Below are 25,006 nucleotides of genomic sequence, written 5' to 3' on the forward strand. Positions count from 1 at the left end.
GAGATTGCATTATTGAGCCAGCATACCAGTTGCTAGCAGTACTCTACTTCATCACTGCCTGCAATTATCAGCAGATATCATGAAAAGCAACAGTCCAGAGGAGCTCATAAAAGGGCCAAGAATAATAAGAGAGAAAGCTGAAGAAAATTAATAAATGAAGGCAAAAATTACATTTAATATCAATTTCCTAGTGGACTTGGTCCTTCTTATCCACTATTTCTATAACTTTTCTGTCAGTCGACACTAATTATAGTTTTACCATTGCCTAGTGTAGAGAAGCAGGGCACAAAGCACAAAGTGACAGGGCACCAAGACACTCTCCATGCTGTTATTCAGTAGCTTGGTCCACGAGCATGCACACAGAGCTAGTTTGCTTAGTTATCTTGTTTCTCATTTCACTAAACTGTAGGATGGACAGACACTGCATTGCTGAGAGTTACTGAAGTCCCACAGACATGCCTGACAGGCCACAGCAGCTTCCAGTGCCAAAAGGGGCTACAAGAAATCTGGAGAGGGGCTTTTGACAGTGGCCTGTAGAGACAGGACAAGGGAGAATGGCTTTAACTGACAGAGGAGAGAGGCATAAGGAAGAAGCTCTTCCCTGTGAGGGTGCTGAGGCGCTGGCACAGGGTGCCCAGAGAAGCTGTGGCTGCCCCATCCCTGGCAGTGTTCAAGGCCAGGTTGGACACAGGGGCTTGGAGCAACCTGCTCTAGTGGAAGGTGTCCCTGCCCGTGGCAGGGGGTTGGAGCTGGATGAGCTTTAAGGTCCCTTCCAACGCAAACCAGTCTGGGATTCTATGATTTAGAAGCATTAAAATATGTCTAAAAGCACACGCTCTGTAACTGAAAATGTGAAATAAGAAACAATATGCAAGTATACAAGTAAGTTAGGAGACTTGGTTTGGAAAGGTGCAATGTCAGCCCAGTTTCAGGTTTAATGGTAGTTTTCATTTCTCTCCTCAAATCTCTGATGAAAGCCTTTTGCATTGTGTCGAGAATATATTTCTCACACAATGCTGCTGGTAGTAATTCCTGCCAGCCAAGGATTTATAATCAGGCTTTGAAAAATGTATTCTTTAAAGTAAGAATAATAAAAAAGATTTTCCATCTACTCTATTCATAGTGCATGGTAGTGAAGCTGTGTAGTCTAATCCAAAGAGCAGACGAAATAAAGGAGAGATAACAATAGATTAACTTTGATTTGTTATGATATATTACATCTTTATCTCCCAGAAACACACACTCTGAGGCTGAAGTTTCTCAAGTTTTATTTCAGTATGCACCGGCCACATGTTTCAGTTAGAAAGCAGGGGGCACTCGATAGTGGGTTTTCTTTTCTCTATCAAAAGCAAACAATTGAAAATTAACACTTCAACACAAACACCTTCAACAAAAGGGATAAACGTGGCCCCAAAATGGTAGTTCTTTCAATTCACAGATATGCAGGCTCAAGCAACAACGATGATAATGAAGAAAAAGATAAAAGTTCCCCAGTCCGGAGTTTTCTATTATGAGATTTGGGGGTTTGGTGGGGTTTTTTGTGTTGTTTGGTTGGAGTTTTTTTCCCTCTTTCTCTTTTCACTTTCTCCTTTTCCTCTTTGCTACGGAAAAGAAGGAAGGATAAGAGTGTTTTGTAAAAACCTCAAATTCTTTATTTCCAAGACTTATCCTCCTGGTCTTTTACCGGTATAATTAGTGACCGATACGCTCTAGTTGAGAACAGCAGAATGAGCTGTGGGAAGAGCAGTGGCACATATAGAGGGGACCTAAAACAGTCTTACTCCAACATCTGAGTAGAAGAAGGAAGGAGTGTGCTGAGGCAGGAGGCAGTGGGCACAAAATCCGTGCTGGATTTTGTTTTCTTCAGGTTCTGTGTGACTGTGTGCGAAAGGAGCATCACAGCCCATGACAACACTGGGGAGCGTTGTTCTCCTCTCTCAGATTCTGGGGCCCAGAGCAGGGACACTTTATCAGGGCTTGCTCTGACTGCAAATCTCTGGTGGTTCTTGTCTAAGTCAGTCTGCAAGGTCATCTGTAAAGGTTGTAAACATACAGCTGCCTTTGGAGAGCTGCTGTTTGGTGCTCCAGTAGAGATGGAGGAACCTGAGTTGAAGGAGTCCCTGCTCATTGCATGGGGGTTGGACTAGATGACCTTTGAAAGGTCCCTTCTAACCCAAACTGTTTGATGATTCTATGTGTGATATTTAGACCTGCACGCTTACCACGTTTCTTGAAATTTGTGGCTGCGAGGACAACACCTAACTATTTTTGCAGTGTATTACTTCCAGTGCTGACCACATCACCCAAAGAATAGCCATGCTTAGGAACTGGAGGTTGCTCAGTCCAGATCCTTTCTGGAAACAGCATGTGGGAACAAAGAAATGTTTAACTTCAGTTAGATGTTCCCCATTAAGGACCAGAGGCTCGGGTGCATTCATCCTGGAGAAAGGAGCAGAGAAAGTGGTAAAATCAATCAGGCTTAGACAGGTGCCCTCCTGAAATCAATGCAGGTCTTGCCATTGGGCTTTTTATAGTAGCAGAGTTAGGCTAAAATTGAATGATTTTGACAAATTGCAACAAATTTGTTTTACAAGACAAAGGAAAACAGCACTTTCATTGTAGATATGGTCCTAACAGAAGTTGTTTTGATTTGCTGAGGTGGAAAAGGTAAATGGAAGGAACCTGATTATTGTGAATGTAAAACAGGATTTGGTTGCCAAGACCAGTGGTTGGTTTTACCCTGTTTCTTTGTTGCTCTCCCACAAAATGTGTTGCCATAAGCACAGTCTGTGCACAACTTAGGCTTGAAGTTTAAATACACTTGCAGTTGTTCATGTCAGGAGCCAGGGTCTTACATGGTGCATGTTGGTGTCTCTCCATGGACTACTGAGGCAGGCAGCAATTGTGCAGCCCATATGGACATACATCTGTCCAGGTAAGGAGACAGAAATGCTTTTACTATCAGAATATTGCTCAGAAAGCCTGGGAGTAAAAGCTCATGATGTGTCGCTGTTTCAAAATCAATAAATGGGATGGCTCCAGCAAAGAAAGATGAGTTAGTGTGATAATTGCAGTCATGAAGGATCATATGGGACCTAATTAGTAAAGAACATAAAGGTGGGAACATAATTCCAGGGAACATTGGTTTATGGACAGGAGATCTTATCAGACAATCTTGATGCTGGATTTTTGTTCACAGAATTTTGATAAAGGTAACTCTGTTAATGTACTTCAGACTTCTGTAAGGCATTTGACATAGTGCCAGGTAACATTCTGAGTAGAACCATGTGTGGTTATTAAATCAGCACTGCCCACAGCCACTGGATTAAGACTGCCTAAAACATCACACACAAAAAAAAAGGAAATGAGGAATAGCCATCTGATGAGGCTGCTTAATTTGTACTCATCCCATGGGGATCTGCATTCAGCCCAGTGCAAGCCAGTACCTGTGCCTGGGAAGAAAATATGAAATCATTATCATACATAATGACAGAAAAAATAGAGAAATTATTAGAACCAAACCAAAACACTCCAAAAACTAGGAGGATATTTGAAGACTAGACATATTTTGCAAATTGGCTGCCTGTTCAGTATCAACAGGAAATTCTGGAAGAGCTGTGTGACTCCTAAAAAGTTACAGACATCTTAATAAATATAAGCACTGCCCTTAAGAAAGAGATTTGCTAAATACTAGTTTATGTCCTGAATGGAATATGGGCAGTGTTTGCATTGTCTCTGTCTCACTGTATCAGTCCCAAGTCTATCCAGGAGTCAGTCTTTGGTAGTGATTGCTGTACAGCTTTTATTTTACACATACAGAACTATAGAATCATAGTGGTTTGAACCAAAACACTTATTTAAATGACAGCTACTAAAATATTCTAAAGGGTTTTTAACCCACTGATCCTGTCCCACTCTCATCAAGTCTATCTTCTCTCTGGTTTTAAGGGGAACAGCATTTTGGCTTGATAAAATCTCTGGTGCAAGGGCAGTTCTTAATACATTCTTAAGATGTATTTTATATATGCATTAGTTTGGTTTTTAAGCAGTGTCACTTTTAAACTGGTTTTGTTTGCATGTGGTTTATAAGCCAAACTCCGCTACAGGCATATAAGAATAATCTTTCTCTTTCAAACAGGCAACTTCGTTTGAAGAAACACTTCCCTGTTATTGAAATAGATGATTGTCACTCTTAAGTGCTCAGGTGTCAGCATTAGTTACCCACAGCATAGTGGAACTAATGTAACCAAACTGTCTTTTCCTTGCTAATTTATAGATGTGCTATTACTTTAGCATAAAGAATAAACGTGGAATAAGGGGTTACAATGCCTGGCTTCTAAGGCTATCCTTGGAAGCAGTCCAGTGTGTTGTCTACGTAGTTATTGCCTACGTTGTTGTCTGTTTTCAAAACATTAGACTTACATACCCTTAGTATTACTTTTTCCAGTCAGGTGCTACATTGCATTGGTACATACGATATCAAACACTTGTGTAGGGATGAGCCAGGCAGTGGCTGCCCCGTTGTCCATCAGCATTCTTGGATCCACTCACCAGAACTCCCCGTCACCCAACGCAGTGAAGAAAACCCAATGATTCTGCTTGTAATTTAGGGATGTGGCACAAGGGGGAGCTCAAGGCTCAAATTGCTGCTGAATATTCATAACATCGTACAGAACACCCCCTCGCCAGCTTCTGTGCTTTAAATGCTTCAGTGTATTAGACTTAACTATAAAATAATGATTGCCAAGAATGTCATCGTTTAATCACTGGTGTAATGGAACCAAAACTACTTTATTTTTTCAGTAGAATCCATGCAAACTGGCTCTTTCCTCTCTGCTGAGTTAATAAATAGTAACTCATGAGTTGTTTGGGGTTTTTTAAACCTACACAGCACTAGAGATGATGTGAGAGTCACTCTCCATGCCGAATGCAGGTCTATAACTTTTGGGAGGCTGTAGGAGGCGATCACTCCGCAAGCTTCGGGAAACAGACGAACTTCAGCAGGAATATTGTGCCACTTAGCTTTTAATGGCAGTACTAGTACTAATCACTCCTCGGCAACAGCCGTGCTGTTATTATTTGAAATTACATTAAAATGGAAGTGCAGTTCCTGACGGGTTACTTTTGTGATAGGCATGTCAAATGAGCACAGTGAAATGACAGAAAATTACTGCATGGGCTTTTAAATTAGAACTGAAAATTATTGAGCCTCTTTCCTACCAAAAAACCCCCAGGATTTAGTAGCTATCTAATAATTATAAGTCCTCGTCTGCTTCACTCACTTCAGTGTATTGAAGTGACAGCAGCGTACGTGCAGTGATGTCTGTGTGGTGACTGTAGGTATGTCACAAGCATCCAGGGGAACAGAACCAGCTCCTGTCCCTCTCCAGGGACCTTGTGATACCTTTGGAAGCGGTATCGGTGCTCTGCTGAAGAAGCTAGTAGTGGCTCTTATTTGGATTTTGCCAAGCTTACAGATTTATTTGGGATCAGAAATGATAGCTTGCTTGCTTTGTAAACAAATGTGTTAATACACTCCTAAATATCATTAAGGTCAGGAGTTCGGTAGATAATTACAACCATAGGTGTAACCCATTTATAGGCTCTGGGTCTCTCTTCGGTGGCTGTAACTCCTAGAAGACATGCCAGCCCTCAGAACCCTTGAATCTGCCTCCTCTCTTCTTTTGGATAAGAAATTCCTTCTCTGTCTGGTTTTGGGGAAGGCCAGTGGAAAATACAGCAATATAAATAGAGTGTAAATGACAATATATCTCTGGGAGGAAAGGTAGAGACAAGATGTAAACCTAAGTGATCAAATTTGATGCTTGAGGCTACAAGCTGGCATCCATGGTTCAGAAATACACCTTTTGTTAGGTTCACAGTGGAAACTTTCTTTTTTTTTCTCCATTGAAGCATTGGAAGTTAGGCAGTTGCCAGAGGCAGGAATTGAGGGCTAAATGTGCTGGTGAGCTGATCTTCTCTGGCAAGTCCAACATGCCTCCTTCAGTTGGGAGAAATTACAAGTAAAACAGATTAGAGCTGCTGGAGACTAACCATGTAAAGCTGCAAGAATAGCTGAATCAACAGCTCTTCCCCCCTTCTCCCCCTCAGCACAAAGTGGGTAAAGGTTTCTTTAATTCTATATTACTTGGATTTAACTATGCCATTGCATTTCCAGTTTTCTTTGTATCTGAGGGGCTAACTGAATAGATTTTAAGACATCTGTAGAAGGAGCAATGAATTGAGTTGTATTTGTAAAAAGAAAAACTGGGGGCAGTTTATGGCACACTGGGCTCTAATTATCATTAGATAATGAGGATGCCAATAAAAGGCTTTTCACTTCCACTCCCACAAGCATACAGCTGCGTGATTAATCACTGCCTCTTACTGAAAATACAGCATTTCTACTCCTGAGGTCCTTCACTGTGAGCGCAGGCTTCTGCTGGGGGTGGCCCATGCTGCCACAGGGTCTTTGCAGCGCTGCAAGGTCTGGAGGTGAAGCTTGTGCCTGCTCCATGGCCTGCTTGAAAGGTCTCAGACCCTGTCATTGAGGTCCGGCCTTTTGCTGTGTCTTACAGCCACCACACACTCAGTGTCTGAGGTGCTGTCCCTGTTGTGCCATCCACATATGTCGCAGGTGCTGCTGTTTTCCTGCAAGGAAAACTACTACGAGGAGCTGTTTCTTCTACTTTCTTCTCTTGCAAAGCTTTTTTCAGTAGTGACAAGCAGTTGCCCATCACCCCATAAACCTGGGAGGCCCTGAACCAGAGCAAAGTGGGGCTGACACTGCAGTGGGCTGGAGGGGTTTTCTCACTGGGGCCGGTATCAGCTGTGTCACTGCAGGCTTGTCACAGGCTCCAGCCACCCTGCTCTGCCCAAGTTTACAATCACATTGTAATGGTATAGGAGTTAAGCAGCTTTATGTGGGACAGGTGAAGAAAGAAGGACTTATTGGGTAGTTTTTGCTTGTTTTCTTGAAGTAGCTGTTTTCTTTTCAGTCGTCTTTTCTCCTTTGATTGATTCACATGGTTTGTAGAAGTGGAAGAGAACGAGACATGGGACTCAAGGCCAGGCTGGATGTGGTTCTGAGCAACCTGAAGATGTCCCTGCTCATTGCAGGGGGGTTGGACTAGATGACCTTTGAATGTCCATTCCAACCCAAACCATTCTATGATTGTCTGATTGTCATTCCCTTGTAGGACTCCCATGTGCTAAGTAAAGTGATAAACCTGCATGGAAAATGTGGAGAAATTCACACTGCTTCCTCTGCAAGGCTGTCCTGCATCTGCTTCTTCATGTGCTTCTTGTGCCTAGGGCTGAACTGGCTTTTGGAGGGGTGTGTTGTGGTACCAGGTAGGGCTTTGGTTGGAGCATATTTGGCAAAGATTCTGGACTGCTGCTGACAGGATGCAGCTGAGAGCAACCTGTCAGAGTGCGGTTGTCCTCTCAGGCTGTTTTATGGTCAAACTGGGAATGATACCTCTCAGAAACACAGTGCAGACCTCTCTGCTCAGTTCCTCGTATACCTGCACTGTAAGTCGTGAGCCTGCAATATCACATCAGCTTACAGCTTCTGAGTATGGTATCACCATTAATAGCTTTTACTTGATGATTGTACTAATGGATTTTATCTATCCCTCTTTCTGCTTACTAACAAAAAGGCCCTACTCTTGCAAACAGTATGAGTGGCCAGCTTTAAATCCACGAGTATTCCCCAATGGATTTGTGCACATCCAAGCACAACTGTTCTCATGACTAAGGTTTAAGGTTTCCAGCCTGCAGCCCAGCCCACCAGTGTGGCATCCCACCACTCTGCAAAAGCAGGTGAATGACTTTGTGAAGGAGAAGGTGGGTCAGCAGGGAAACCAGTCTCTGGCAGTGAGGTGGATGAAGATTTGGTTGCACATAGGCAAAGAAATGCAGTCTACTTTGTTCATAGGTCTGGCTCAGCTTCTTTTGATACATGCTTTGTAAGTAGGATAGACGTCTGCGTCCTGATGCTGTGATCACCCTGTTGTCTCACAAGTGACTCTTAGTTCTGTTTCTACAAGCTCCAGACTCCTCCCTTCTAGAGCAGCAGTATTAAGCCACATGCTCTGATTGCCTAACAAATTTGGCCTGAGCTAGGCTAATCATCCAATAATTTCTAGTAGGTTTATAACTTACCTTTCCATGTGGATCATATGTGTTCTCTTCAACATGAAAACTAGTAAAGCATTGATGAAATGGGTTTTTTTGCCCAAGCAATTTGCTGTCTTTGCACCATTTGCCAGAGGGAGAGCTGTCATTAAGAGTTGCAGAGATGCTTTTGAGAAATAGATTCGAGATCATTATTGCTGAGCATAATTGTCTACATGGAGGCTATTAATTTTTGATATTTACTCTTATGTCAAGGCAAGATCCAAATAGGAGCATGTAATAAAACTATCCAGACACACTGGAGTTTCTTGTACACTTCAGTAATTAATGGACTTTTTTAGTTTAGACACTAAAACAAAATACCTGGGGAAATAATTTATTTTTGGCCAAACCGATGTCTAATTTTGGGGGGTTAAGTTTTGCTATGGTAAAAAGAGGGGATTAATCTCAAATGCAAGCAGTAAACTACTCCCTCACACCCCCCACCCTGCACACCTTTTCTGATTAATTTTAATCTCATTTAAAAACCTTTTCCCATTAATTATTATTTAAATGCAATCACAAAGTAGAGGATTGATGTTCTTAATAAATGCAGAAAATATTTTGCCATTCTTGATAGGAAACACTTAATTTCAATTTCAAGTCAGTGAAGCAAGAGAACTTGGTTCATAGCTTTCTACCTTTTTCCTTTGGTACAAGCTTTTCCGTGCACTGGTAGGACAGGACAGTCAACACTTCACCCTTCTCTTGCTCCTCTTGCCTTTGTACAGCATATCTTTCAAATCCTGTGGATTTGTGCATAAAGTAATGTCTCTCTCCTCTGCAAATCACTGCAGAACAGATGCAGACATCGTTTCTTGTTCAGATTTTAAGACAGTCTTTAACTGGGAAAAACCTTTCAACTTATGATGACAAAACCGTAAGGCTTCAGCTGCCATCTAAACAGAGTATTTTTGTGCTCATTGTCACATCAACGCCTTGTGCAGGATGATGTTAGCAGGCAATTTTTTTTCCAGCCATATATTCCTCAGATCTGAATATTGGCTGGGGGTGTCATAGTCCTTGCTCTAAGTTTTCCAGCTGCCTTAAATTGTCTGTGTGTGATCCAAAGCTGCTTGCAGTCTATGGAAGCTTGGAAGGGTTTAAGTCTGACCCTATTACATTAGCTTTATCTCATTAACTAAGAGCATAGTAGAGGGTGGAAAGGGGAGGCAGAGGACGTGCTCACCTGTGGTTAGGCTGGAGGCTCAGTGTGGGTCAAGAGCAGTGCCCATAGCAGGAGGTACAGACCACAAAAGCCCCTGGGTTTCTGCCTGTCCTTTACCTTCATGGTATTCATTGTGAAGGGTCATAATACAAGTCTGTCTCTGCCAGCTGATCAGAAAAGGAGGTGTCATCAGTGAATCACAGACTGGTTTGGGTTGGAAGGGACCTTAAAGCTCACCCAGTTCCAACCCCCTGCCATGAGCAGGGACACCTTCCACGCCCTGTCCAACCTGGCCCTGCTACACCTTTATCTCCCTCTGCAGGACTCAGGGGCAGGGCTAGAGCCACCTTGCCTGAGAGTCAGGAGGTAGTGTTCAAATAGGACACCTTCCCATGGAGCAGACCCACTGGTGCCTTGGCAACCCAAACCATGCCCACCACCTCCTTCTGCTCAGCCTTGTCCCTTTAAGCCTATGCCATAATTAAAGGAACTCAGTGCTCTGAAGGGGACAAAAATTCTTTTTCCCTGCTAAAAGGAAACCATAAACTTGCCTGAAACTTCCCAAGCGAGAACACGCTTTCTGATATTGCTTGCAACTGTCTAAAAGAAAGCGTTTGCATGGGCTGCTGCATAACCAGCAAGCACTGCAGACACTCAGATGTTGAAGAATTTCAGCCCACAACCTCAGAATGAACAGTTGTCCATCACCAGTGTCCTTGTGCTGTCCTTGCCATCTTACTCAAATGAGAAAGTAAGGATCCAACAGTGTTAGCTGTATAGACCTGGAGAGAACTTCAGGAGAGGGGCATTTGACAAGGGCATGTAGTGACAGGACAAGGGGGAATGGCTTTAACCTGACACAGAGGCGATTTAGATCAGACATTAGGAAGAAGTTCTTCCCTCTGAGGGTGCTGAGGCGCTGGCACAGGGTGCCCAGAGAAGCTGTGGCTGCCCCATCCCTGGCAGTGTTCAAGGCCAGGTTGGACACAGGGGCTTGGAGCAACCTGCTCTAGTGGAAGGTGTCCCTGCCCGTGGCAGGGGCTTGGAACTGGATGAGGTTTAAGGTCCCTTCAACCCAAACCATTCTACGGTTCTATGATTCTATGAATCACAAAGTTGTTTTCATGTGCTGGAAACAGCTCTAATATTTGTTTGTGCACTGTTTATAGTGACTAATGCCCATTTCATTTGCCGCCAGCCCAACCCGCCCCTTTGCAAAGTTCTTCAGGATACCTCGAAGATGAATGATGGTATAGACAACTGAAGCCCATTCAGATCCTATTGTAAATGTTGAAATGTCACATACTTTCTTTTTTAACATCATTACATCATTTATCCTTCCGTCCATTATTTGTTTTTCCTTCGTCCTTGCCATTAATCATCATAATATTTTTAGCACATAGATAACAAGTGGTGCTTTGTAGCTCATCGTTGTGCCACAACAAGCTGCCTGCTATTCTGCTGTTCCTTTTGTCTCATGTTCAAAATGACTTTGGTTCCTGGTGTTCTTCAATATTGTACAGAAAAAGAATATTGGTATTCTTCGATATTGTATAGAAAAAGAAAAAAGAGACTTCCTGTCTTTTTTTCTGTCCTGTCCCTACATGCCCTGGCCAAAAGTCCCTCTCCTGTCAGCTCCAGCATGTGTGGTGTGGAAAAGCTCTCTGCATCTCAGGGAAGATTGGAAAACATGCACAGTTGAGGGCAGGCATTGAGCTTGAGGAAAGAGCTCTTTGCCTGCTTGGCCCATAGCAGCCACTTGAAACTATCAGCTCCTTTTTTGAAGTGATTGTGGTCACGCTCAAGCTCTGAAGTACTTTGTGTTGCACCTTAGGTCCATATCAAAAAATAACATGCTTGCTCTTTGCCATGCTCTAAGAAGTACTTAGGCTGCTCATGCACATTCTCTAGGGTGCACTCATTGAAAGGCAGCTTGCCAAGTCCTCCAGTGGGTGAGGGAGGATTCATCTTGCCTTAGCCATGCAGCCTAGCTCATGGGTATGTCCTGACCATGTTCAGGTGTCTCGTTGGCCTTGTGCTGGGAGTCCAGTGATGGAAACTGCATCTTGCTCCTTCTGAGGTGCCAAGAGGGCCATGAAGAAAGTCCAAGTGAGCCTTCGCGCCAGGAGGCAAGTATTCCAGCAATGTAATTGCTGACAGAACAATTACACACAGACAGTGTGCCTTTATCTAGGAGGGAGGAAGAGACACCTATTGTTATAAACCAGGGAGCTTCAAGAAGGATGCAGTGGGTGGGTGATTGTGGGAGATCAGCATTTAATTCCTTGCTCATTAGTATCTTCCAAGTATGAGCCCAAGTTGTTTAGCCCAAGATGATACATGGGAACTGGATGGGACATGGTCCTTTTAGCATCTCTGCTGAAGGCACCATAATTTCATCCCTAAACATCAACTGAGAATAGCAGCATGTTATTATCAGATTATTTGTGATGATACTCAAATGCAAAACAAGTCAGGTCAACTTGGGCTTTTTGTAATGAGGGCTGCGTGAGAGTCCCTGCAATCCCTTCAGCACCAGTTACTTGTCTGAGTACGTTTCAGTTGTTTGTTGCATTCAGCCCCATCAGGCTTCTTTCTTTCTATGTTACCTTATTCAGTCTGTTGATTCTTCCGCTTTCAGGTGTCTACATATTCTAGCTAAAAAGTAAAAAATGCATATTTGTGAGTGTACTACATGGAATCATAGAACGGTTTGGGTTGGAAAGGACCTTAAGATCATCCAGTTCCAACCCCCTGCCATGGGCTGGGATGCTTCACACTAGACCATGTCGCCCAAGGCTCTGTCCAGCCTGGCCTTGAACACTGCCAGGGGTGGAGCATTTACCGCTTCTTTGGGCAACCTGTTCCAGTGCCTCATCACCCTCACGATAAAGAACTTCTTCCTTCTTTCTAACCTGAACTTCCCCCATTTTAGTTTAAACCCATTATCCCTTGTCCTATCACTACAGCCCCTGATGAAGAGTCCCTCTCTGGCATGCTTGTAGGCCCCCTTCTTATGCTGAGAACATCAGAACTGTACACAGTACCCCAAATAGAGTATGTGTGTGTATGGTGGGAAGGTCGTTTGAGATCACCCGTTTTTAGTGAGTCTCATGATCTGCTTTGTGTTCATTTACTGAGGGATTTTATAGGGAGTATATTTACTCTATTTAACACCAAGGTGTTAGAGCTCTTATGGGGGTGGAAGGGAAGGGAATCTGTGCAACAGAAATCAAAATTCTAGAGAAAACATGCCACTAACAAATATGTCAGAAGTGGTTACTCTTCCCACTTACTACCATCCACCCTAAAAGTGACTATTAAACACAAGATTGTGCTTCATGTGATTGTACTGGGTTTCTTTGGGGCAAAAGCCTCTGTCAGACTTAGATTTGCAAGAGGAGGACATTTGCAGCAAGGTAAAAAAGGTTTCCCTGTCCTTATTTCTCCTCTTAGGTTTTCTTCTGCACATATTTTGTGACATATGTATTTGTGTTTAAATGGTTTTTTTCCCTAACAATTTGGTCCTTGATGTAGTTAATCCTGCAGTGAACTTGTGTTGAATTTGTGTTGCTGTTTTTGTCTGTGGCAACATGAACTCAGGACTGTGACCTTACTGCAAAACCCAGTGGGAGAGAAACTAAATTGTGGAAGGGAAGAGTTTTAACCAGACATAAATCTTCAACAGTATTAGCAGAAGAATTGAACAGTATAGGTCAACTAAATTGATTTTTGTATAAATATTCTCTTTTTCAAACTTGTGATGACAGGAAAATCTTTCTACATTTGACCTCTCTTGTAGTGCAGTTATTATTGTGAGAAGTACCGAACGCTCAAGCAAGGGAACAATGCTTTGTGTTTAACAACAAAAACATGATTTGAGGCTGCTCAGTTTCCCACATTACTCTCGAGCTCTTCAGCCTTGACCTGGGTGAACACTTCTCTTGTCCAAGAGCTAAGACATTTCAGTCTCCACAACTAGACTGTACTTGCCCTCTACTAATCCTAGCATTTTCTGCAGTGTTTGCAAAAGTGATAGAAGTGACGACTTTTGCTAGATACTGCACTACTGCATCAAACAGTTAGTTAGATATAAGCTAGCAACAAGTTAAAGCTGCTACTTGGCAGTCTGTGTTCAAAACATATCCCTCTGGTACTTGTACGGCAGAGGCTTTGGCTTATCTGCTAGGGATTCTAGCAGCAAGGGTGCCCACAGGCTAATGGTAATTAAGCTAAGCCTGATCCAGTGCCCATAGCTATCAATCAATAGCAGCAGAATGTGCTGAGTGCATTTTGGCTGTTGGGTGTTCTACTGTTAGGGGAACAATAAATGTTCATTGTCCTGATCTGTGCCATTTAGGCAGTCGTGAAAGGAAGGAGTTGGATGAAAGCTACAAATCATCCAGTGAGCTGAACAGGTAGCTCATAGCTTCTGCAATGAAATACTGCTTCCTCTATAAGGAATAAAACTTTGGTGCTTTGGAATTAGGAATTCAGCTGTCTTACTGGTGGAAAAGATTAAGCAAAAGACAAGGAGTTTAAGAACTCTGAGTCAGGAGATTTGGAAGTCTTAGAGTCTGATCTCTTTTGATACAGCATTAAGGCCTCCTATTTACTTTTTACTTATATAAAATTTAGCATCACCATCTTACTAATAAGGTTTTAACCTGGAAATAGGATTAGATTGGAACTGTGTACCTTGCACTGCTGCAGCCCAGGTCAATAACGCTTCCATCTGTGGCTAAAGGACCAAACACCCGCTATAAGGTATTAAGACCCGAGCAGAAGTGAAGGCACTGGACCAGGTAAGAATTGCCTTGAATAGCTCTGCACAAATATATTGGGAAAGCTGTCGAATGTATGTGCATTAGGGTGCGTTTTGAATACATAATGGTCAGAGACATCCCTAAGGAACCAAAATAACCAGGGCAAATGACAGGGAAGTGATAGGGGTTCAGAAAGTGCAAATCTCAGCTGCATTAAACTTGCGTCCGGAACACAGAGTGAGCCTGGGCTACTCAAATGCCTCCTTCACATGAGACGGGCAGGAACGCTCTCTTCCCATTGCAGGGCACAAGCTCTGGCAGTAGTTAATGGCTTTGTCAACATTGCAGGGAGGACTGGAGGTAGGTAGTGAGTCACCTGAAAGAGTAGCCTGACAAGGTACTTCTAACTGGCATGGGATTGAAGAACAGGGTTTAGCATGAAGGAAGCAAAGCTCGGTCCACATTGGCATTATCAGCACAATAAGTAAAGGGATATAGAAGTAATTATGGGGATCAGAGTTGTGGAAAGCATTAGAAATGGAGACAAGAAACTTGAAGTTGCTGCAGGAGCAGGGATATTCAACAGTTGCGCTGCTGGGCTCAGCAGCAGTTTTGGTGGTTGAGGGAACAGCCCCAAGCTGTAGGCACCCAGGGCTGTCTCAGTAGGAGCTGCAGGCTGCCATGGGAATGGCAAAGGGTGCCAAAGCCAGAGGGCTAAAGTGAAGACGGTTTGAGGGCCGAGTTCAGTCCCTGAGTCGAGTTCATACAGAGCTGTAGTTCATGTACTCATTATTGACAGCTCTTCTTTAATCTCCCAGGTGTATCTACATGTATTTGGAGAAACAGACTTCTGAGGAAAGCTGGAATTTTGACTTCCTAGCATTGATGTATTTTTGTTATGGTTTGTAATGAGCCACAGGCAAGGTCGTCTCCCTGGGACATATGTCTGATGCTGTGCAAGTTCGGACAGTGCCCATTTTTCTTCAATAAAGAATTCTGTGCTGGTATGATAGAATATCCTTTTGTATACCTGTGGTCATCTGTCAAGCCTAATTTGTAAGTACCAGCAACAAGAGTTTCCAGAAAGAGAACTGGATCCTTGCCCTCTGGGCCTGACAAAAGTTCTGCCAAACCAATATTGTGAGCCCTTGCCTGATACTCTTTCTCTCTCCACTGCTGTGAAGTTAATTGCTAATCTGCTTTTACTTTTAGTTCTAAGAGTTCAAGTCCTCTCCTTTCTCGAGACTGTTTTCTGCTGAGTCAGTCCTGATTTCCACTAGTGTCTTCCATCTGGCAGGTTACAGAGTTAGGCAGTCCTATGTTTCAATTTGTTTTCCACAGCCCCCAGAACAGAGTGCAAGCTGCCAGTCTCCAAGAGGTGCAGAATCAGATTCTCCATCAGGATTTAGCTCAGCTCTGTTCTCCTGTTTGTACTTGAAGAATGCTCTCCCATGGTCTAGGAGTTACTGAGAAAAAGGTGTTTCAGATTAGCTTTACATGTTCCCTTAGGAATGGCCACAGATGTTACTGATAAGTATATACTGTTTGCTTATTGTTCTATTTTCTGTTCTGTTTCTCACTTCAATTTAATGGGGAATGGTCTTCATGCTGCCAGTTCCCCATTAGGTTATCACCTTTTGGGTTTGTATCATTTTCATTGCTCATTATAGTCCCTTTGATGGGTATACAGTTATCATTTGTGCCTCCTAGTAGAGTTTATTCCACTTTAAACTAATAGAGCTCTCCTATCTGATGTTATTCCAGGCAAGTACTTTCCTTCCCTCAACATAATAAAGCCTGTCCAATTAACTTATACAAACTTCTTTGGTGCTTTCAATGCATCTTGAAGATGGCATTAACTTCTCATATACCTAGAAAAGAATGTAGGCTGTTTCACCTACCATACATAATCACTTACAAAGCATTTCACAAGTATTCTGTGAAGCTTGAGTCAGCACATTTCCAGCATGAGTCTGCAAAAACTGAGGAACACATCTTTTTTGATGCTAAGGTCTCTTACATGTACACCCCTTTTCCAAGATGCTTTTCGCTGTGATTTTCAGTGTGTTCATGGGGTGGCATCAGCCAGTCGCTTGAAGCCTTCTGGTAAGTTGGTTTTGTACTTGCAGTCTTTAAATTGTCTTTAGAATCTAGACTGCAGGAGGGCTTTTTTAGCACAGTAGGAGTGGAGACAGACCATTATAAATGCTATTTGGCTTTGTGATCATTTTTTTTTATTATTATCCTATTAGCACACTGTATTTGTCTCATTTTTTTCCCATAATTACTAATAAACAAGATTATTTGTAAGACTTCCACCGAAGCCCATTAGAATAGTTCTGACAGCAACAGTATTCACATCATGTCAGTTCTGCTTCACAAAATCTTCAGGGCAGCTAAACTCATTCTGTGCCAGACTTGAGCTTTCTTCTTGTCTGTTGGCAGTTATTTAATCATTTCAAAATGAACTCTTTACATAGGTATTCTTAAACAGGTAAATCTTTCTTTTGGTGGATATTGCTCCCATTGTGCTCATTTATAAGACACGATTTTTTTTCTCTTTGCGCCCAAAGGGTCTGATTTTCCTGTGATGTATCCAGGGTTTACCCTAGTATGACTCCACTGACTTCAGTAGAATTATTCCTGCTGTACACCAGTATAAATTACATGGTTTCTTCCTTAAAACCAACCAAACAGTGGAATTCAGCTGCTCTTACTGCAGTTCTGTTTGGAGCGAGGGCCTGACGGAAACCTCTCTCTTATAAACAAGGAATATATCCATTGAAACTAAGGGAGCTAACTGCAGAACGGCCTGATGGATCAGGCTACCTGAATATGAAATCATCCAAGATTTAATTCTACAATGCACTTACACACTGAATACTCAAGTTGGGTATTTGAAAAGAAACTGAATTATAAGACAAAACCAAAATCTGCAAACTTTGGCAGTTTGTTTTCCTCCATGGCTGCTGATGATCTGACAGTAAGTTTATCGAGATGTCTTTCTACTCTTTATTGTGGCAGCTTAGTGAAAGAGCATTTAGATCATAGCTATAGTATTGGCCATGGCTTGATCATTCTTTTCTTTGAGAGCTCTCAGCCAAGATGCTCAATGAATGCCATCCAGGTTTGCTGAGCGGTGAGAGGAATGATAAAAAGTATGATACAACACTTTGCTGTGAGTAGTGCTGTTGTGGAAGTCGCTCAGAGAGAAAGCACATCTGTCTGGTGGTCGGTTTTAATGACAAGGATCATCACACAGAGCTACTTCGGGACCGCTGAGTCAAAAGAGAATCCTGCACTGCCTGGCTCTTCCTCCTGGAAAACTGTGTTTATGCATCAACAATTGAGGAAAATGGCACTTGCTTCCTTGAAGTTACTTACTGAGTGACAAGCAACTATGATAACTAGGCAAGGGATATACGACTGCCCTATATTTTGCTTGTTCCTTCCGTTTTGTAAAGAAGTGGGCAGAAGGGTTAATGAGCTCAAAGCTGATAATCACAGAACCATAGAACAGTTTGTGTTGGAAGGGATCTTAAAGCTCATCCAGTTCCTTACCCCCTGCCACGGGCAGGGACACCTTCCACTAGAGCAGGTTGCTCCAAGCCCCATCCAACCTGGCTTTGAACACTGCCAGGGATGGGGCAGCCACAGCTTATCTCTGGGCACCTTGACAAACTATTTCACATTCTGCAACTGTACAGGTTTTTTGTCACTGCACCTACTGTCAGTGCATACATGTGTTGCTTGGCTTAGGAGAAAATCATTCCTTGCAGAGCCCTGTGGGTCAGTGTCATATGAGCCAAGGGCTACATCTAAGAGGGAAATGTCCAGAAATTACTAATTTGGAGACACAATGGGCTCGTGTAAATCGGAAGTGGATTCACGTAACTGAATTTCAGGCAAACCATTCCAGCCCAAGGATGAAATTATGAATAAATACAAGACAAAACACACCATCTGGTGAGCCATGCCTAATGGAACTGAATTAATTGTTCCGTGGATCTCAAGGCCGGTTAAATAGCTTCTCCCTATTTCTCATTGCATCTTCCTAAATGACACATTCAAAGCTCTTTCCTTCCTTCTCCCCCTCTAACCCTTTAACCTCTGAGTCATTTAGTGGTGGTGGGTGGTGTCTGCTCTGACAGTGTATTGAGTATATTGCTGAAATAAACAGGCTACTTCACAGGGTTTTAGCAAATGAGAGCCTCTGGTCAACGACTGACTTTCAAACTCAGGGGCATAAAAAGACATCATTTTAACTCACTGTAGTTATTATTCGCACAGTGCTATCCACTTCTGGGTGGCTTTACAGGCAACATATATCTCTAGGATTGTCTCCTGTTTAAGAAGTTATGTACAAAGGTGAAAAAAACACAGCTGGATGTGAAATGATCATTGTAAAGTCTAGCTCTGTCCCAGTTTTATGATTTGGCTGGCTATAAAATTAGTGGCTTGTTTTCTTTCAAATTCTCTGGCTTTAGCAGGATGCTGGACAACTGTTGGTTTTTGGAAGGCTGAGAAAACATATTTGGTTTAGGTGGTCCAGTCTGCAGCTCTTTAATGTGTTCTTCTGCTGGGGGGAGAAGGGTTTATACATTTGTACAGTAAACAGGACAGTCATGTTATTATAATGCCAAAGAAATAAATGGTTAAATGTGACTTTTAGAACCAGTAGAGTCTCGACCACAAAGAGTTTGTGCTTGCCAGTGTGTCTCAGAAAGGGGTTGCTCTTTTAGCCCCTGTTGATCATAGTGGAATTATTCAACCAGTACTGACAAAAACGATGAAGAAATGCATGGCAGATTACAAAAAAGATTTCTGCTTCAAAACTGTTACCTTGATGATGTTTGGGGTGCAATTATATTTCTTAAAATGTGGTTAACAAAGTAGAAACATCCCAGCAAACAGATCTTTTAGGTTGTAGCCAGTGTATTTTATTCTTATTTTATATATGTGGCAAGGTTGTATTACCAACTATTTGATCAAAGCAATTTCTGTCCCATAAAGATGTTTATGGCAGTTCATGGATTCCTCTGAACTGAATGTGAGGCTCAGATTTTCAGACTGGCCTTGTGATGTCAGATGTACCGTTTCTCCCACAATTATGCAGCTATGTTGGGTAAATACGCAAGCAGAGGAAAGAGAACTAAAATTAAGAGAATTGCATTCAGATGAAGTTCTGGTTCCTGGTATCCTGAATTTCCAATAAGGATAACTCTGAGTTGCTCAATGCATGTTCTGAAGTGTATGCAACGCGGTGTGGTGTCATGCTCCTTCATCCCTCTGGTGAGTAGCCATGCTGGAGCTGTCCTTTTTCCTTCAGGAAAAGGACAGGCCATTAGCCACCGGTTCAAAGCACTGGGGTGCTTAGTGGCTGCTAGTGGCACAACTCAGGGTAATAGCACTCTGAGGAATACAGAGTAATGGAAATAGTCTCCCAGCTGGAGCTTGATCAATAATACTTGGAAAAGCTGCCTACAAGAGCTTTATCTGTCACTCATATCCAGGTTGGTGACAGTCCCCTGCAGGGAGGAGGGAAGGAAGCAGTGCAAGAGCAGCACCCTGGTTCTTGGGCTTTTGTGGCTAAATATCACTGCTAGTTAGATCTAACCCTAGTGCAGTTGTCTGCCTGGAATTCAAAGCTATTTCTGGTTTATATGTTGTTTTTTAAAGCACTGAACTCTTTAAAAAGGCGTATTTGTCTTTGAGGAAATCCTGTACCATGATCCCTTTTCATATTAGGAGTTAAAAAGAACACATTCCAGAATAGTATCTGGCTTTATTTTAAAATAAGTGTTTAGACTCCAATATCTTAATTTATCCCTATTTATATAGAAAATAAAAACGTGTGCCTTCACTTGAGATGCAATCCCATGTGTAAACAGCACTTCTTACCTCTTTCAAATCTGTGATGAGCTGTATTAGCTAAGATCTAAAATAATTTACACTGTTCTTCTGAAATACTGTAAAGCTGAGGCTTGGGGCTTGTTTTTTATCATTTGATTTTGTTTGGGTTTTTTGATGTGTCATATCTTTGCTCCCCCAAAATCAGTAGAATAACACTGGAATGAGGTTTGAGGTCTGGATCAAAATTCTATGCTGTTCCTTGGGCTCCAATGCAACAGTTACTTTCAGGATTGCTCCAGTGATAATATTTTAATACAACTTCCCTGGCCATTCCTGCTGACGTTTCTGGGTTTAGTAGGAATAAAGTACTAGAGCTGTAAGCAGAGTTAACAATTCTGTACTACAATATTTCAGTTAAATTGCAGGTTATTAAATAAAGCAAGCCAATTTCTGATCTTTCTTAATGTACATTTCCAGTAATTCAGGATCTGATGTCAACCAAAAAAATGCTGTAGATAGTGCAAAGAAGTGAAGTAATCAGATTATCTTTCAGGAAATGTATAGTGTTTATTTCAAAGTATTTTAGCATGGTACAGGGCTAGTAGAAGGATTCACAGTTTACAGGGTGGTAGTTTGAGCCAGATGGACACAATGTCTTTTTCTAGTACACTCTTTGTTCCTTGGCTGTGATGGGCTGGAGGAATTTCTCCCTTCTCACTGTCTATACAATTCTCCTTCAGCTCTCTGCCCTGTCTCCTTCTCCTCGAGAGCTGTAGCCCACCTTCTCTGAATTCACCATTTTTTAGTTCATCTGAGTCTTTCTGGGCTTGAGTTCATTATAGAAGTGATCTCTCAGTAATAACACACAAGACAAGCAGTGCTTATGAGTTACTATGGGGAAACCCAAGAGTTGGTTTTTGTTGTGCTCTGGAGGTAAGTCTTTTAGTTCTCTTTACATGAGCTTTTTACACAGTTCATTTGGCAGATCACATCTATTTCACCACTGCCAAAGGTCTGACATTGGTTTTCTGGGCATTTCCAGTTGTGCAGGTCACATTCTAGACCTCAGCTGGACCGATTCATACGTGCTGGAGCCTCGTATTAGCAGTTTGGCATAGTTGTTAGTGACTGCCGTACTGAAGGTATGCTAGACCAAGGAGATAAGGAAATGATGCAGGATAACACAACTCATGCATACTTTGTCTGGCATCTGAAATGTAGGTAATCCATATTATGAATCTAATTGCAACCAATTTGGACAACAGAAATATCTGTGCATAATTTATGCATATCTCTAGGGCTTTAAAGGGTGAGTCCTTAAACAAGGATGGAATTCTTAGGCTATGAGTATCCCCTTTGTCTTGGTGTACTGTAAACTCATTCATACCAAGTGGTCCTATTTTCCTGATGGAGTTGTATATAAAAAAAGAGTATGTTTGATGCAACAGCAATATGTATGAGTTGACTGAGATCGACTTTCCACATTTCAGATTTCCTTGAGGACTCTGACATTAACGCTGCTGCTGTCCCTGAATTGGTCATGTTTATGCAAACTCCATGCAGTGGTATGGGTTTGTAATACCACTTAGAGGCATTTAATGGAGGCTTGTGATTTGCACGGGGAAAAAAACAATAGCATTTGCCAAAAAAAACCCCAACCAAGCCAGAGGGGAAGGAATTTTGTGTTCCTTATCCTGGATTACGACATAAGCCCCTAGAGAAGTTCTGACAGCTCTAACCAGGGGTTGAATGGAAAGCAGTCAAGAGCAATGAAAAGGAAAACCCTTGCTTTTTGCTGCTGTGGATGAGTTTCTGACCAGACACAGCAATGCACACACAGAATCATTGAACAGACAGGCAGAAGCCATGAGCTGACCCATTAAATTAAATTTCACCTGTGTTGCACCTAGATGGTCTCACAAAGCTGTGTCAAGTGTCCCTGTGCATCTGCAGCTGGTATCCACGTGTTTTCACATGATTTGCGAACAATGTTTTGTGAATAAAGGTAAAGCTACAGACAGGTAAGATGCAGCAGTGTTCCTGTATTGTCCAAATGAATTAATGTGGTTTAATATGAGCTATACCAGCCTTGACTTCAAAATACTACTTTATTGTATATGTCCAGGTTCTTCCTGAGGACACCAGCCCCTCTGAGTCTACTTTTAAGATCAGAACCTCACCATCATTTTGTAGAGGCCATTGGATCATGAAAGGTTATGCTTCCAGATTAGTTTAGAATTATATGAGATAAACATCAAGAAGAATTAGAACATTACCTTTAAGAGGGTCAGTAAACAAAACAGCACAAACTTACTGAAAAAGGTTTTTCCTTAATGTTTGCCTTCTGAATACTATTGGCTATTAGTGAAAACCATTATTTTTCTCAATTCTTTCTTCTAAACCATTTGGTTGGTTGGTTGGGGTTTTTTTTCCCCAAGAAGTAAAATTTACTGAGTTTACTGAAAAGGTGGCCCTTTCTCAGTTCTTTCTCTTTTTAAGCCACACCTTTCACAGCAGTATACCACAGCGTGCTTTGCCAGCAGTTCGCACAGAATTTGTTGTTTGTCCTAAATGAAATTAAGATAGTACAAATGTATTTGGAGAGCTACCTCCACCACATTCTGTTGTCTTTCTACAATAGCATTTGGGTGTACTTTTCTCCTTCGAAGTGTTGTCCTTAGGTTCAGCACATATTGGTTTACAGTGAAGAATTCACTGATAGAACATCTGGGATATCAAAGTGTGTTGGTATGATCAAAGTGAAAGATATATCAGGATAGTTCTCCTGACATCAGTCCAAGGAGCACAGCCAGTTAGTTACTACCTGACTTATAAAAGCATCACAAAATGGTCTGGATTGGAAGGGACCTTAGAGTTCACCTAGTTGGGCAGGGGCAGGGACAACATGGCGGCCTAGTGACAGCTTTGCAGGCTTGTCTCCCAAGTAACACGGGATAGAACAAGAGGAAACAGCCTCAAGCTGCGCCAGCGGTGGTTTAGACAGGATATTAGGCACAATTCCTTCCCCAGACGGTGCTCAGGCACCGGAACAGGCTGCCCAGGGCAGTGGTGGCACCACCGCCCCCCGAACAGCTCGACTCCTCCGGCACCGGAGACACCAACTGCCCCCAGACCCTGCCTGGCCCTTGCCCAGCGACGTCACGTGACGTGCGCGGTGTCCGGCAGGGGGCGGTGCCAGCGGTGGCGGCACGTCCCGGCGCACGCGAGCGGGCGTGGCGGGAGCAGCGCGTGTCGCCTGAGGCAGCGCGAGGCGCCTGAGGCGGCGGCGGCGGCGGCTCTCGGCTCAGAGCGGAGGGAACGGGGGCCTCGCTGCGGGCAGAACCGGGCTGGCGGCACGCCCAGAGGGCCCTCAGAGCCGTCTGTGTGCAATGAGTGCCACAGCCTGATGGTGGATGTGTAAGGTGTGAGCAGGTTGGTGATTTGCTCTGCATGGTGGCAGGGCCATGGGACGAGGTGGAGCGGTGAGGAGCATAAGGGAATCTGAGGAGGAGATTGACTGGTGGAGCTGCACTCTGCCATCCCCGAGAGAAGCAACCCAGCTACCCAAACAAAAAGAAATTCAGGATCCTCTATGTTCTTGCCACCAGGCAGATGGAGGGGACCTGGAGATGGGGGAGGTTGGAAACAGGTTACTCCTCAGAGTAGACTGCGTATTACCCACAGTTTATGTCTCCTTCCTAAGTACTCCTCTACAACAGAGTTGAGTCGCTGATACTTGAGGATCAGGAAACTAAGGAAGATAATGAAGTAGGTAAAGGATCATCCAGGTTAGAAGAGTCATCATGGAAGAGTCATAGAATGTCTTGTGTCTCTACTAGGAAAAAAAGAAGAGTGGTTGTGATTGATGGCTGCATCCTGAGAGGAGCAGAGGGCTTGATATGTCAGCCCAACCTGACTCACAGGGGAGTCTGCTGCCTCCCTGAGGCCAGAGTGAGGGTCATCACTAGAAAACTCTCTTGTCTGGGACAGCCCAGTGACTACTGTCCTTTATTAGCCTTCCAGATAGGCAGTGAGGAGGTCTCATCAACAAGAAGCCTGAGGGGACTCAAGAAGGACTTCAGGCCTTGGAGCGACTGGTTCAGGGTTCGGGAGCCCAAGTAGTGTTCTCGTCCCTCCTGCCAGTCACAAAGACAATGGAAGCATGAGAAAAATCTTGCAAATTAATTCCTGGCTCCACGACTGGTGTCAGCACCAGAATTTTGGGTTTATTGACTATGGGTCAGTTTGCAGGGCAAAAGGCCTGTGGGCAGCAGATGGGATATGCCTGTACCAAAGTGGGAAAAGGATCCTAGCCCAGGAGCTAGCAGGGCTTATAGAGAGGGCTTTAAGCTAGGTTTAAAGGGGGAAAGGGATAAAACCAGATTCCCTAGAAATGAAGACCTATTTTCTCTTTTGATCTGCTTATATCTACACCACTTCAAAATGGGAAGCTGCAAACAACTGTGATCCACTTTGTGACAAATGAGTGCCAGAGTAATGAGAGCGGTTACATACAAGCCTCAAAAGCATGACTCACCAAAAAAGGTTGCTCTGCATTTCTGGGATTTGCAGCCGTGTAGATGGGTTGAAATTAAATGCAGTGTGGTGTATTCCAGAAAAGGCTGGCAGAAACTGTTCTGTCAACAGTCGGTGAGAGAAGATTGCTGATAAGAGACAGGTCATTGCTGTGTGAGAACTGCTGCTGTTCCTCAAATAAAGCAAGGCGTGGTTAGAGAGAATTCCTGTACATGGACCCTGGCTAGTGAATTTGTAATGCAGATAAGGCACGGTGAGGAGCACTGGTGGGTTTTACTTCAATCTCATGATGTTTAGTTTCTGTCTTAAGTTCCCTGGGTTTCTGTAATGATGAAAGAATGGGTTTTTTGGAAGCTATTAGCTTTGACTACTGCATGGGAGAACTTGAGTATGTCAGTTATAAAGATTCAGTTACTAAAATATAAATGAAAGGAATCTCTGTGTGGTTTATGAAATTGTTGGTACACAACTTGAATAGTTTGAAGTGATGAATAATGCTGTAAGA

At 43.0% G+C, this 25,006-nt stretch overlaps 1 protein-coding gene across 2 annotated transcripts in view; it reads left to right on the forward strand.

Annotated features, from left to right (window-relative positions):
• The window catches only part of LOC115611973 (glypican-5-like), a 331,669-nt gene that overhangs the window by 169,888 nt on the left and 136,775 nt on the right, over window positions 1-25,006 (forward strand). The window lies entirely within an intron of this gene.

Source organism: Strigops habroptila, chromosome 8 (genome assembly GCF_004027225.2).
Source record: "Strigops habroptila isolate Jane chromosome 8, bStrHab1.2.pri, whole genome shotgun sequence".
Taxonomy (NCBI): Eukaryota; Metazoa; Chordata; class Aves; order Psittaciformes; family Psittacidae; genus Strigops; species Strigops habroptila.